The 12,936-nt window shown below is 45.4% G+C and overlaps 1 protein-coding gene across 3 annotated transcripts in view; it reads left to right on the top strand.

The window, feature by feature from the left end:
• Positions 1-7,847: 7,847 nt before the first annotated feature.
• The window catches only part of CDH11 (cadherin 11), a 163,882-nt gene continuing 158,793 nt past the window's right edge, over positions 7,848-12,936 (top strand). For 2 of the 3 annotated variants that reach the window (XM_021711665.1, XM_008056680.2), the window contains exon 1: positions 12,088-12,342. The gene's annotated coding sequence lies outside the window, so the exon portion shown is untranslated. Of the gene's footprint in view, positions 8,190-12,087; positions 12,343-12,936 lie in introns of those variants that run through there. The other variant, XM_021711664.1, reaches the window with a different exon arrangement.

The raw sequence follows: 12,936 nt of genomic DNA, 5'->3' as shown, positions 1-12,936 counted from the left end.
TATGTTTTCAGAAAGGGGATTGCTAGGTTGTATGGAATGTCAATTTCTAGATCTTTTCAAAACAGCCACACTGTTTTCCACAGAGGTTGTACTAAATTACATTCCCATCAACAGTGTAGAAGCATACCCTTTTCTCTGCATGCATTTTTTGTTTTATTTATTTTTTTGAAAGAAGGTGGCATTTCTTGCAACACAAAGTGAGAGCAGAGGCAGGACAGCATGCCTGCAGCTCCTGGGAGGCCAGAGGGTGGCTCCCGTCAGGAAGGGCGAGGCTGTCCTTAAAAGAGGGTGGCAGACGTGCCCAGACAGACACTGAGGGGAATCAGCATTGTATGTAGTTTTGTCACAAGAAGGATCACTCTTAGCTTTAAACACTAATCATCCCCACACCCAGCCCCACCTTCCTGCACACCAGAAGGTTCTGGAAGCATCTCACACCTGCCTGGGGAGCCAGACCAAGTACAACCTGTGAGCTGGGCCTAAGTGCACTGCGGCTACAAAACACTGACAGCTGTCTCCAAATTTCAGAAACAGAACTAGGAAAGAATTAGAATTGTATGTTTCTCCCATATAAAAAATAACAAAAAACCAACATTGTGACTATAGACCCTGGAAGAAGATGGCAACTGACTTAACCTAAAGCTCTCAGAATCTTCTTCTATCACCTATTGCCTGGCGATCTGCCACCTTATTAATGATGGCCATTCTTACTGGAGTTAGTGTATCTCAATGTGGTTTTGATTTGCATTTCTCTGATGATGAGATTGAGCATTTTTTTTTCATGTATCTGTTGGCTGCTCATATGTCTTCTTTTGAGAAGTGTCTATTCATTTTTTTTTTTTTTTTTTTTTTGAGTCAGAGTCTCAGTGTATCGCCCAGGCTAGAGTGCAGTGGCATGTTCATGGCCACCGCAATCTTCACTTGCTGTACTCAGGGGATTCTTCTACCTCAGCCTTCCAAGTAGCTGGAACTACAGGCATGCTCTACCATGTCAGGCTAGTGGTTTTTATTTGTTTTGGTTTTTTGTTTAATTGTAGAAACGAGGTCTCACCAAGTTGCCCAGGTTGGTCTTGAACTCTCAGATAATCCTCTCACCTTGGCCTCCCAAAGTGTCTATTCATATCTATTGCCCACTTTTTAATAGGGCTATTTTTTCTCCCCTTTCAGCACATTTGAGTTCCTTGTAGATCCTGAATGTAGGTCTTTGTCATATTAACAGTTGGCAAATATATTTTTTCCCATTCTGTGGGCTGTCTCCCCACTCTCTTGATGGTTTCTTTTGCTTTGCAAAAGCTTTTCAGTTTGGTGAGATCCCACTTGTCTATCTTATCTCTTATGTCGTGGGCTTTTGGAGTTATGATCAGGAATTGGTTGCTTATTCCAATGTCTATAAGGGTATCTCCTGTGTTTTCTAAGGTTCTTATAGTTTGTGGTTTTCTAACACACAGGTGTCTGAAGCAATGTTACCACCATTCTACTGATGTGGAAACTGGAGACTCGCAGCAAGGAAAGGGCATAACTAGGACTCAAACTTGGACAGCTCAGCATTCAAGCCTGTGTTCTGTGCATGGAATTCTGCTTCCTTCCCTGACAGAAATGGAAAAGAAGAAGATTGAAATGAGCAATTTTGCAAACATTTTAGGTAAGAAAAAAGGCAGGTGAAAATCCTTAAATGCCATGAACAGCTACATGTCTTTGAAAATTGGCCTTGAGTGGTGGTATCAGGGGATCTAGCTGACCTCTACACTGTATGTGTGTGGGGAGTGTCTGCCTCTGTGTGTCTTCTGGTCATTATCAGTACAATAATAATGTGGCCTTTGGACATAATTTTTTAAAACTGTCTCTGAAGTGGTCATAATTAGTCATCATGAGCTTTTAGGGGGAAATTGACAGATAGAAGTCTTTGAGTAAACTCTTCATTTAAGACAAGAAGAAATGGCTCAGAGAAAGGGAAGAAGTTGCTCATAGAAAAAGAAAGGAGAGTCCAAAGACAGAGTCCAGAACCCAAATTTCTTGTCTCAAACACAAGTGATTTCTATTTTTAATTAATTGAGCATCAAGTAACACTACCTTCATGATCCTGGAGAATACCTGGGGATTCAGGAAAGGCAAGCACCTTCTTGCTTAAAATGCTTTCATAAATTTGTAAAGCTTGCTTCCCACACTCTCCCATACTCACACACCTGGTCAACTTTCAGGCTTCTTTGAATCAGTAATAAGTACCTATGTTTGAGTCAGTCGCATGAGAATGGTCTTTACATCTGTCTTTTACCTGCCACAAACAATTTAGCATAAAGTCCTGATTTCATTTCTAAAACACATCCAGGACTTTTGTCCTTCCTGGCTGCCACTGCTTCAGCCCAGCCTGTGGCTGGTCAGGTGCAGCAGTCTCTGCACATCCATGCCAGCCCTCACCACCCGTGGCCATAACACCCTTGGTCAACAATATGACCAGATCATTCCTGCTTTAAAAAACAACATGACAACATAAATAATAACAACAACAAAATAGCTTTCCATTGCATTTGGCGTACAATCTGGGAGTCTTTTCTTGCTCTAAAAAGTTCTGAATTGTCTATCTCTGTATATTTCCCAAAAGTTTAGTAAATATGAGCCCTACAGATTATTTTTTTGGTTCTCAAGAGCTCCACACCCCATCTTGCCTCAAAGCCCTCATTTCCTTGTGTATGAAATGTTCCATCCCCTAATTTTTCCTAATGCCTCTGTATATTTTAATTATCAGCATTAAAAGAATACCTTTGGAGAAGGCTCCACTCACCTCTCCTTACCATCTCCTCTATACAAATTAGTTTCCTAGTTATAATAGTTATATTCTACTTAAAAACCCAGAGCAATAAAATTATCTTTAATAATTCATTTATTAGCAAAATGTTTGACTTTGAATAAGATGTTGAATTCTCTGAGTTTTCCTATTCTCACCAATAAAATGGGCATACTAATAGTTTGCAGCTAGTTGTAAAAATTTGAATGAAAACACTTAATAGACAGTCAGTGAAATAATTATTAAAAACATTATTCGGGCAGCCCCTTGAGTCCTTTCCCACTGTGGGAGTTTTTCTGTCTTCTCAATAAATCCTACTTCCAAAAAAAAGTTATCCTTTAATTTTACCCATAGCCTAGAACAATGAGGAAGCAATCGTGGATTAAGACCCAGAACTAAGGTGCTTGTCAAACAGAACATGGAGATTATTCTGAAGTACCATTCCCAAGAAGAAAGTTCTTGAGCCACCTGTGTGTAAAAAGTCCATTGTGTTTGACTTGCCTTTGGTTGTAGGGAAACACCGCTATTAGTTCTTACCCACAAAAGTGTCAAGTGAACGAGAAAAAGGAAACATATATAACAACTAGATAAATCACTGAAATACTGACAGTCTATGTTAGGCAAGTTACCTATATTAAGCTGGGGACATTGAAGAAGGAAAACATTTTGTAAAGGTTTTTATTAGGTAGGGATGATTTCTGCCTTCCCCTTCCCAGTACTGATAGTTAATAATCATAAAAATTGGAACACAGAGCTCTCTTAAATCCTGTTGTCCAAATTGTAGACTATTTGCAAAGCTAGCCGGTACAGATCTTGAATACATTTCCAATGGTTCTCCCAGAAAGCAAACACATTTAAATGAGCCTATTCACAAGCTTAAAAAAAGAATGTAAATGTCTGCACATAAGAACGTCAGAATAGCCTTCTGTGAGGTATTTTAATAAGCCGATCTCTTAGTTCGCACAGCAAACAAACTGGAATCAGAAACCAGAAGCACAATTGTCATTATGCATACCTTAATACTTCATTTCAGGTTCTAGAGAAGTTGACTGTATACCATAATTTTGTAAATTGGTTTATATTTTTAAAGCACTAAAGAAGGTATCTATTTCAACTAGCTTCCAAATGAAACCTTTGGTAAATCGGAGAATCATTTTTGTAATGTGAATAATTGGCATCATTAAATTCACTTTGTAAACAGGGACACTAGCACCATGTTTAGATTCAAGCAGACGATCCATCTGGTCCTGGTTTAGAGATTCATTCATTCATTTAGCACTATTCGTGCATTTGTTATTCATGTATTCATTCTACAAATATTTACTGATTGCCTACCATATGCCTGGCAGTGTATTTAGATGCTCAACATACAGCAGGGAACAAGAGAGATTATGTACCTTACCCTCATGAGGCTTGAATCCTAGCGGGGCAAGACAATAAATATAAATAAGTAAATAAAAATATGCAATGCAATTTCAAGTATATGTATGTATATCTTGAATAAGAAGAAGGCAGTCTGCAGTGATTGAAAGTGAAGGTCTGGAATGGACTGTAGTGCTGAGTGGGTGTTTCTGCTGATGAACAAGTCAGAGGCATCCTCGTTCAAAAAGGCAAAGGGGAGGACTAAGTCATAAGAAAGAACAGGGAAAGAGTGTTCCAAGCAGTGGGAATGGCAAATCACGAATGTGGAATACAATTGCGTTTAAACAATAGCAAGAAGAAAGGTTATCATTGAGTGATTGAGAGACCAGAAGATTAGCAAGTAGACAAGGGCCAGCTGCGCTTCTAGATTGTGGAAGGAAGGTATGCAGAAGGCAACAGTTCTCAGCACCATTAGGCAGAGAGTTCAGGGCACTAAGAATCCAGAGATTTCTGTCCAACATGTAAAGGGATGGCTTCCAAATATATCTACTTGCATATATCTTCTTCTTTACACTCCACTTCCTCCTTGCTTACCTTTTCTGATTCTATTGCCCTTCCCTCCCTCTCTCCCTTCCTTTCACCATTTCGACTTCCACTTTTCAGTAAAATGTACTGTGTACCTAATGTGCCAGGCACTGTCTCTAGGGATCTGATGGATGTCCTCCTCCTGAGTTAGGTAGGAAGGAAAGCTCTTTTCTTTTTTCTTCCCGCATCCCCAAATTCTACCATGATTGGAATCATTTGCACAAACTTCTCTACCAAAAGGCAGTCTAGTGTGGCAAATGGGGAGTCAAACACTCATAGGTTGGAATCCCAGTTTGACTACTTCCCAGTTATACTATACTGGGCAGCACATACAATTTCCTTGTCCTAACTCTCTCATCTGTAAAATAAAGACAGTAATACACACTTTGAAGAAATGTTTTGAGGATTGTTAGTTATACATATAACTGTTTCTGGAATATAAAGCAGGCTGAATAAAAGCTAGTGATTATTACATTATTATTTCTGCTTGCTTTCTTCTTTTCCAATTCAAGACTCTATGTAGAGGAAGGGTGTAGTTATTGTGATTTGGTACAAGGCTGCAATCGCCTTTTGATTCTCTGTCTCCTCTATTATTCTATGGTAGGGTGTTCATAAATGTTTTGGAAAAAAAGACCCAAACTGTTTTCTTTTCCCTCTGCTCTTATACCACCACCACAACAGACATCAACACAGAAGATTTCTATGACCAAATATGGGAGGGGGGGTTGTCTCCCCCCACCGCCAAGGGAGGAATTAATTCTTCAGTAGAAAGCAGCTGGGTGTTGTCCTTCAATTCTGACACTATCTACTTGGAGACAGTGTCAGATCCTACCAGTTGAGGATTCAGGCCTCAGGACTTTTCTTCATTTTCAGACTCCAGTTGCAGGTCTTCACTTCTGGAGCTTTTGACTGAATGCCTTCAATTGGGTTTCCCATGACTCCCTCTTTGGATTTGATTAATTTGCTGGAGCAGCTCACAGAACTCAGAAGTAACTTACTTATGTCTACCAGTTTATTATAAAGGATATTACAAAAGATAAAGATGGAATGATGCCTAGGATGAGTTATGGGGGAAGGGTTGTTGAGCTTCCATGCACTTCCTGGGTGTGCCGTTCTCCAAGGACCTCCAGGTGTTCAGCTATCTGGAAGCCCTCTGAATCCCATCCTCTTCGGACTTTTCTGGAGACTTCACTGGATAGGCATAATTGACAAACACGTAGAAATGTGATTGCACAAGAAGCCTATTCTCTAAACTCTCAAAGTTCTGTCTGTTCTGATTCTTGTTGGCTTCTCTGTGCAGTAGTCCCATCTTTAGGGTGTGGAAATGAAGATCATATGGTCTATAGTCAGATAAGAGTCCTGCCTTAGGCAGGTGGAAGGAAGCCAAGAAAAGTTGAGAGGGGGGAGAAATTTTGTTTTCTGAGGCTTGCTTCTGAGGCCTAAAACATCCCAACAAGGGATATAAGAGTTATAAACTTGCAACTATGGATGAAAACCAGTGTGTGTGTGATAGAAACCTGTTTCTGCCTGTAGGAGTCTGCATTAGTGACCTCAACACTTCACAATATCCCCACTCTTTGTCATGCAACTCTGAAGTTTCTCGCACTATAAAAGCAGAGATTTCTTCACCCATTAACTTTTTTATCTGACCATTTTGACATGCTTTGGGCATCAGAATAAGGCAAAAGATATCGTTTCCAGTTCTGAGCATAGGCCTCAAGGGGTCATGCATATTTCTGCTTCACCTCTTGTGCAATTTTCATCACCATAATAACATGTCCAAGATAGTCCCAATAGGGGGATGAGAAATGCAGGAAGTAAAGCTGAGTTGGCCCAGCCCAGCCCGGGTAACCTCAGCCAACTCAGACCACTGAGAGCAAATAAGTGGTGTTTGAAGGCACTGAATGATGCTGTTTGACCAATATACCTGTTTAAATTTACTCAACCCAAAAACATTTATTAAATTATTCATTCAAAAATACGTATTGTATGCTTATGTTTGGTGTGTCAGACACCAAGCTAGGTGCTAGGGGTGCATATATATACCAGAAGAGTATCATACCTGCCCTTCAGAAACTTAACATTTAAATGAGGGAGAAAAACAAAGAAATGTTATTGACAGAATTGGAAAGGGTATGTTTCAGAGATGGGGGCTACCGGGAGTCAGGTCTTAGCCTGAGATGATTGGCTGTTCCTAACGGTGGAAAGGGGAATTGCATCTTTGAGATACTTATATTTTTCAAAAAAAATCTTTAACAGTAATTTTACATATGTATAGAGTATAATATGATATTTTAATATGTGTAATAAAGATAGGACTAACAACTTCAGAGTTTCAGCTCTGGAAAAAATCTTCCCCAGAGCTCCTCTTGGGTATTCTTTCATTTACTGTTAGGAGAACTGAGTCTGAGAGAAAAGAAACACCTCTCACAATGTTACTCAATGAATTTGAGGCAGATTTAGACCATGATTCCAAGACCTCTGCCTCCAAGGCTGGCGCATCTAATTCTATAAGATTGCGAACAAGCCTTATTTAGACAATTTACTGACGATTTACAGTGTTGGTAAATTTTGAACTGTCATAATATCCTTGGCCAGTTCTATAACTAATCCCATTTATGATAAGATTAATATCTGTAATTATTATAATTCACAATTGTAACATGACTCTTTTCTTGCTCAGGTCATTTTAAGTGTGATAATAATCAGACCTCATAATTAATAATAGTAATTAATAACTTTCACTTGTGCCTATTCTCTAAGCTTAACACTTCTTGCTTTAGGGATGTGGGCACACTGAATTCCTTCAACAATCTAGGAACAGATTATAGCCCCCATTTTACAGATTTGGAAAGCACATCTCAATGAGATAAAGTCTTTAGCCAATGTCATAGAGCTAGCAAGTGGGAGAGCCAGGAATCAGACACAGATCAAAGATCTGTGGTCTTCCTGCATTTCTCTATGAATTCACCTACATCTGAAGTGCCTGATTCAAAAATGGTATTTCCATTTCATCTTTCTTGGTGTTCTCCCTCTGCCTGGAAAGGCATGTCTGGAGACCACTGTAACATGATGAATTGCGTGGTGTGCCCTGCTTGGATCTTGCTTCATTCTTTACACCATTTACCAAAGGAGTCCTCCAGAGCAGGAAGCTTTGGGAAACCTGGGGAGCCTGCAGCTTCTAAGTCTAAACAAGGAACTGACTCAGCAGGGCTTGGCTATCTTCAGAGTCTGAGAAGAAGCTCATCAAAGGGTTGAGCGCCTGGTGACTTTGATGAGGGAACTTGCAGGAAATTAACAGCCTGGTGCAGACAAGGACAAAGACAAGAAAAGGCCCATTTGGGTCTCGGGTCTGTCTGGACTGGGAACTGCAGGAAGCAGAAGGGGCTGTTTAATCTTGGCTCCAGAGCAACGGTGAACCCTGGCTTCTTCCCTTGAAGAAGAAAGAGGTGAAGGAAAGGTGAGGCAAGTTAAGATAAACACCCAAACTTTTGGCTGTCTGACTGAACTGAATCTTTCAGTTAAGCTGTCAGTGGGTTCTTTTTTTTTCTTCTATTCTTTTCTTTTTTCAATCTAAACTGGAATCACCCAATACTCTACCAGAGTGCTTGATATGGATTTCTAAGACAGATCCTAACATAGTCATAAAAGAAAATCCCCTCTGAAATGTGCACTTTGTACCGTGTCTATGTGTAGGTGTGTTTAAAATGTCACGAACTGGAATGCCTAACTCTAGTTCCCAGGAATTAATCACTTAGAAGAGTGAAAGGGGGGAATTAACTTGCTTTAACACTCATAAGACTCTCTAAAGCAGCCGCCAAAATAGAGTTTGCTGAAGAGAAGTATGGTTATCTTTCCACAAAAACTAGAACTCTTTTTCCCCCCATCTTTTCCCCTAAAAATGCTTTGCAAAGTTTCCCCTTTGACCTTAGCTACAGGTCAAAGACACTCTGGGAATAAAGGTGCAAAAGGAATATATGCATATATAATATATATGTCATATATATGTATTCTTTCTTGGTTATAATTCAATGGTCAATGAACTTTGGAAAATTTATAGATTTGTGCAGCCATCACAACTATCTGGTTTCTAAACATTTTCATCACCTAACAAAGTTCCCTAATTCTCCATTTGCAGTCAATTTCTGTACATATCCTGAGCCCAGGATAACCAATAATCAGCTTTCTTTTTTCATAAATTTGCCTTTTCTGGAATTTTGTACAAATGAAATGACACAATATATAATTTTGCATCTAGCTTTTTAGCATATGTGTTTGAAGTTCATCCATGATGCTACTAATATCAGTATTTCTTTCCTTTTTATTGTTGAACAATATTTTATGTATGGATACATCACATTTTGCTTATCTATTCACCAGTTGATGGTATTTGGATTGTTTCCAGATTTTGGCTATGATGAATAATGTTGCTGTAAACAGTCAGGTACGTGTCTATGCATGGACATAAGTTTTCTGTTCTCAAGAGTCGACATCTAGGCATAGAATTGCTGAGTTGTGCAAAGGGATCTTGACCAACATTGTACACTGGGTTCCTTCTGATTCAGGTGTACCATTCTAGTAGATATCTAGCAAACAATTTTCAATTTACTTTTTAAAATCCACTGATGTTACCATTCATTAAAATGATTGTCTATAAAAACAACTCCTGTCATTTGATAATTTTGCGGGGGGGTGGGATTCAGGGTATCACTGTGTCAGTCTGAAGTGCAGTGGCACATGGCTCACTGAAGCCTCAACCTTCTGGTCTCAATGGATCCTCCTTCTTTAGTTTCCTGAGAAGCTGGGACTATTGGCCCATGTCCCCACATCTGGTTTTGTTTGTTTGTTTGTTTCCTTTTTGTAGAGACAAGGTGTCTCAGTATGTTGTCCTGGCTGGTCTCAAACTCCTGGGCTCAAGTGATCATCCCACCTCAGCTTCCTAAAGTGATTATAGGCGTGAGCCACCGCCTGGCCAGATAAATTCTGAAAAGAAAGCACAGGGCAAATTCCAACTAATGTCAGACCACTTGTGACCAAGCTGATTTTCGAACATCCCTCCAAAACGGATCACAGATGCGTTTTCCTTGTGGATCACAGATCTAGGGCATCTTTATTTACACATAACTAGATTGACCAAGGCTTCATGATCCCTTTTGTCCAGTGGAAAAACTGAGAAGATCCAGGCAACAGTTTGTAGACTAACGAGAGCAAAACCGGAGTATCTCAGAGTGCGATGCCCTTCGGTCCTCTCCCGTGTAGTTTCATTTATAAACCGGCATGGCGAGGTCAAAACATCCCATCACCATCACCATCGCTACGCCCCGTTAGAGTAGAGACATTCTCGGCGGCGGCTAGGGATGTATCCAAAGTTTTAGCGCTTAGAACAGACGTTTTTAGGGCATACGAAAATACAGGGCCGAAGAGGTGGAGAGAGGAAGCGGCTTAGAGCCGGTCGCCAACAGAAGGAGTGACAGGCAGCAGGTCTCCTGCACCGGCGCTCTTGAGAAAAGCACTCGGCGTCCATGGCCTCGCGCGTCCCTTGCACCCAACGTGGGTTGCGGAGGTGAGAGGGGAGGTACTGGGAATCCAGAGGGCTGTCACCTGGGACACCGATAGGGATGGGGATGGCCGAGGAGTAAGAGAACTGAGCAGCTGGAAACTGAGAGCCCTCTTCTGCTAGAGGAGGAAGGAGACGTTTAAAGGCCACGTCCACACAGAGAGTGACGGACGCGTCTTCTCCTCACAGAAGGTGAATTTGAAACAAGCACGAAGCGCCACAAGGATCCTGGAGTCGCTGAGTAAAGGATTGTCCGGAGGGCAGAGGGGCGTAGGTGTCGGGACAGACTCTCACTGTCTTCGCCCCCGCGCACATCCCCTGACGCCCTGTGGAAACCCGGGAAGCCATGCGCGCTCGGGGACCAGCGGGCCGGTGGCCAGGAACTGGAGGATGGGGTGCGGTCGCCTCCTCTCCTCTCCCTGCGCTGCGGTCCCTTCCCCACGCGCTCACTGTCCGAGGCGTTCTCTTCTGTTTTCTGCCTCTTTTCCATTAACTCCTGGGCCTTCTCCCCTCGCGCGCTTTCCGACTGCTTGGTTCTGGCGTCCAGCTTTCGCTCTGCATCCTCTGTTCGTGGGTCCCTCACTTCGTCCCCTCCATTCCCAGCCTCAACCCCGTGGCCCCAGGCGGTTTCTTCTCATCCTGTACCCACTGATGTCTCCACCCTTCCTCCGCCTCCTCTCTTTCCTCCACCTTCTACCCTGGAAACTTGCTTCAGCCAGCGGTCCCCGCGAAGGCACCGCCGTTCCCTCGCGGAGTGTGCGGGTCCCTACACCACTCTCGGCACCACGAGCGCCCCGCCCGGTCCCTGGCGTGACTCCGTAGCCCCGACTCCACGGGGCCTATCTCCCCGCGACTTCGCGAGAGGGGGAGGGCAGGGGGCGGGTCCGGGCTTCCTCCCGGTAGCTGGTCCTCGGTGAGAGTGAAGGGGCGGACGGGGGGAGGGTGCGGGCATGGCTCCCCAAGAGGCCCTCCCTCGCGCAGGACCGCACGCTCCATGGCGGGTCTGCGGCGAGGGGTGGAGGCAACAAGTTACACTACCTGAGAGGGCTGCGAGACCCGGCTGGGGATAGGAGCCAAGGCACCCTGGGCGGGGCGGGACTTAGCGGTGTGAGGCTGACCCTGGAGAAGCGCTCCCCGCGTCTCCCTCTGCGATGTGGAGGGTTGGGGGCGAGGAAAGAGAATGGGAGAGAACGAACACTGAGCTCTTCCCAAGTCCAAAGTCTCCCTCCCCGGCTTCGCCATCCGAGCCACTAGCAGAGTTTGCAAGGGGTGGGGAGTGGAGTGGGGAGGAGGGTTGGGGGCTGGGCAGGAGCCGCCAACGTGGAGGGATTTTTGGAAGGTGGGTTGGTGGAGTGAGAAAGAATAAATGCGCTCCCTAATTCTTGACTGCTTTCCACACTTGGGCGATGCCTTCCCCCAATCCACCATCCTGGTCTGCCTGGCGAGAGCTCGCCCTGACCAGCTGGAGCGAATTTGGGGGAAGGAGGAAAATGGGGGCTCTCAACCCCTCTCTGGCGTCCCTCCGCCGCCCTCCCTGATTGGCTGTGCGTCCCCGGAGCCCAACTTCAGTCGCTCCAGACTCTATTTGAGCCCCAAGGGAGTCGGAGCTCCGCGACCCCGGAGCGGGAGGGGCGGCTACGAATCCGGGGTTGGCATCTCTGGGGCCCCTGGAAGGAGGGGCGCGGACGGGGTCGGCCCCCGCAGCCTCTGCGAGGCCCATCTCTCTGCGTCTCGCAGCCTCGGCTCCTCTCCGCCCCCCGCCCTTTCCTTCCCCTCCCAGCGGCGGCCTCCCTCCTCCGCCCCCCCCACCCCCCGCCCGCCTGCCACCTCCCCCCGGTTTCTCATTCCTGCCACTAGCGCGCTCGGCGGCTCATTCCGCGGCCGCCGCCAGCCAAGGGGAGCGTCGCGGGCCGAGGAGCAGATGCCGCGGGGGCCGCTCGCAGCCGCCGCTGACTTGTGAATGGGACCTGGGCCGGAGCCGGAGCTGACACTGCTGCGCACGCCCTGCGCCAGGGACAGCCGGCCCGGAGGTCGCGTCCACCCGCAAGGGCCCCAGGTGAGGCTCAGCGCCAGTCCCTTCCTCTCGCCTGGTTGGGGCTTCTTGGAGTGGGGACAAGGATTTTCTCTGGAAGAGAATATCTTGGGGAGGGGGAGATGTCTGACTCGAGAAGCCTTCACTAATGCAAAGCAGCAAAGCGAGGCGGGGGTGGGGGGTGGGTTTGTTTTAAAATCAAAAAGGGAGACGGAAGCCAGCTGTGCACGGGCAGCGAAGGGGACACAGGCGCCAGATGTGCGCTCCACCACTCTCCCCACTCCGGCCTCTTCAGGGGTTTGCGCCGAGGCCGCGGAGGAGGGGCTTTGTACCCGGCTGGGGCCAGGGGCTGCGGAACTGATCGCCGGACACACTGACTGCCCCCGGTCATGTCTCTGGGGACAGTCGCCCCAGGCGCGGTGCCCGCCCGCCCGCGCTGCGCCTCTTCCCGAAAGCGGCGACATGACCGCGCTTTGCGGTCTTCTTACCGCGTCCTCCCGGATGCCCGCCGAGCGCTCCTCGGGGCTCGGTCCCTCCAGTCAAGACAGCTGGGGAAGCCCGGGAGAAGGAAAGAAACCCAGCTCCGGGAGATTCCCCGCACTTTAATAGCGTGGGTTT

The sequence above is a fragment of the Carlito syrichta genome, unplaced genomic scaffold (assembly GCF_000164805.1).
Source record: "Carlito syrichta isolate Samal-C Ts95f unplaced genomic scaffold, Tarsius_syrichta-2.0.1 Scaffold302446, whole genome shotgun sequence".
Lineage (NCBI taxonomy): Eukaryota > Metazoa > Chordata > Mammalia > Primates > Tarsiidae > Carlito > Carlito syrichta.
This window is presented reverse-complemented; position numbering and strand designations above follow the sequence as displayed.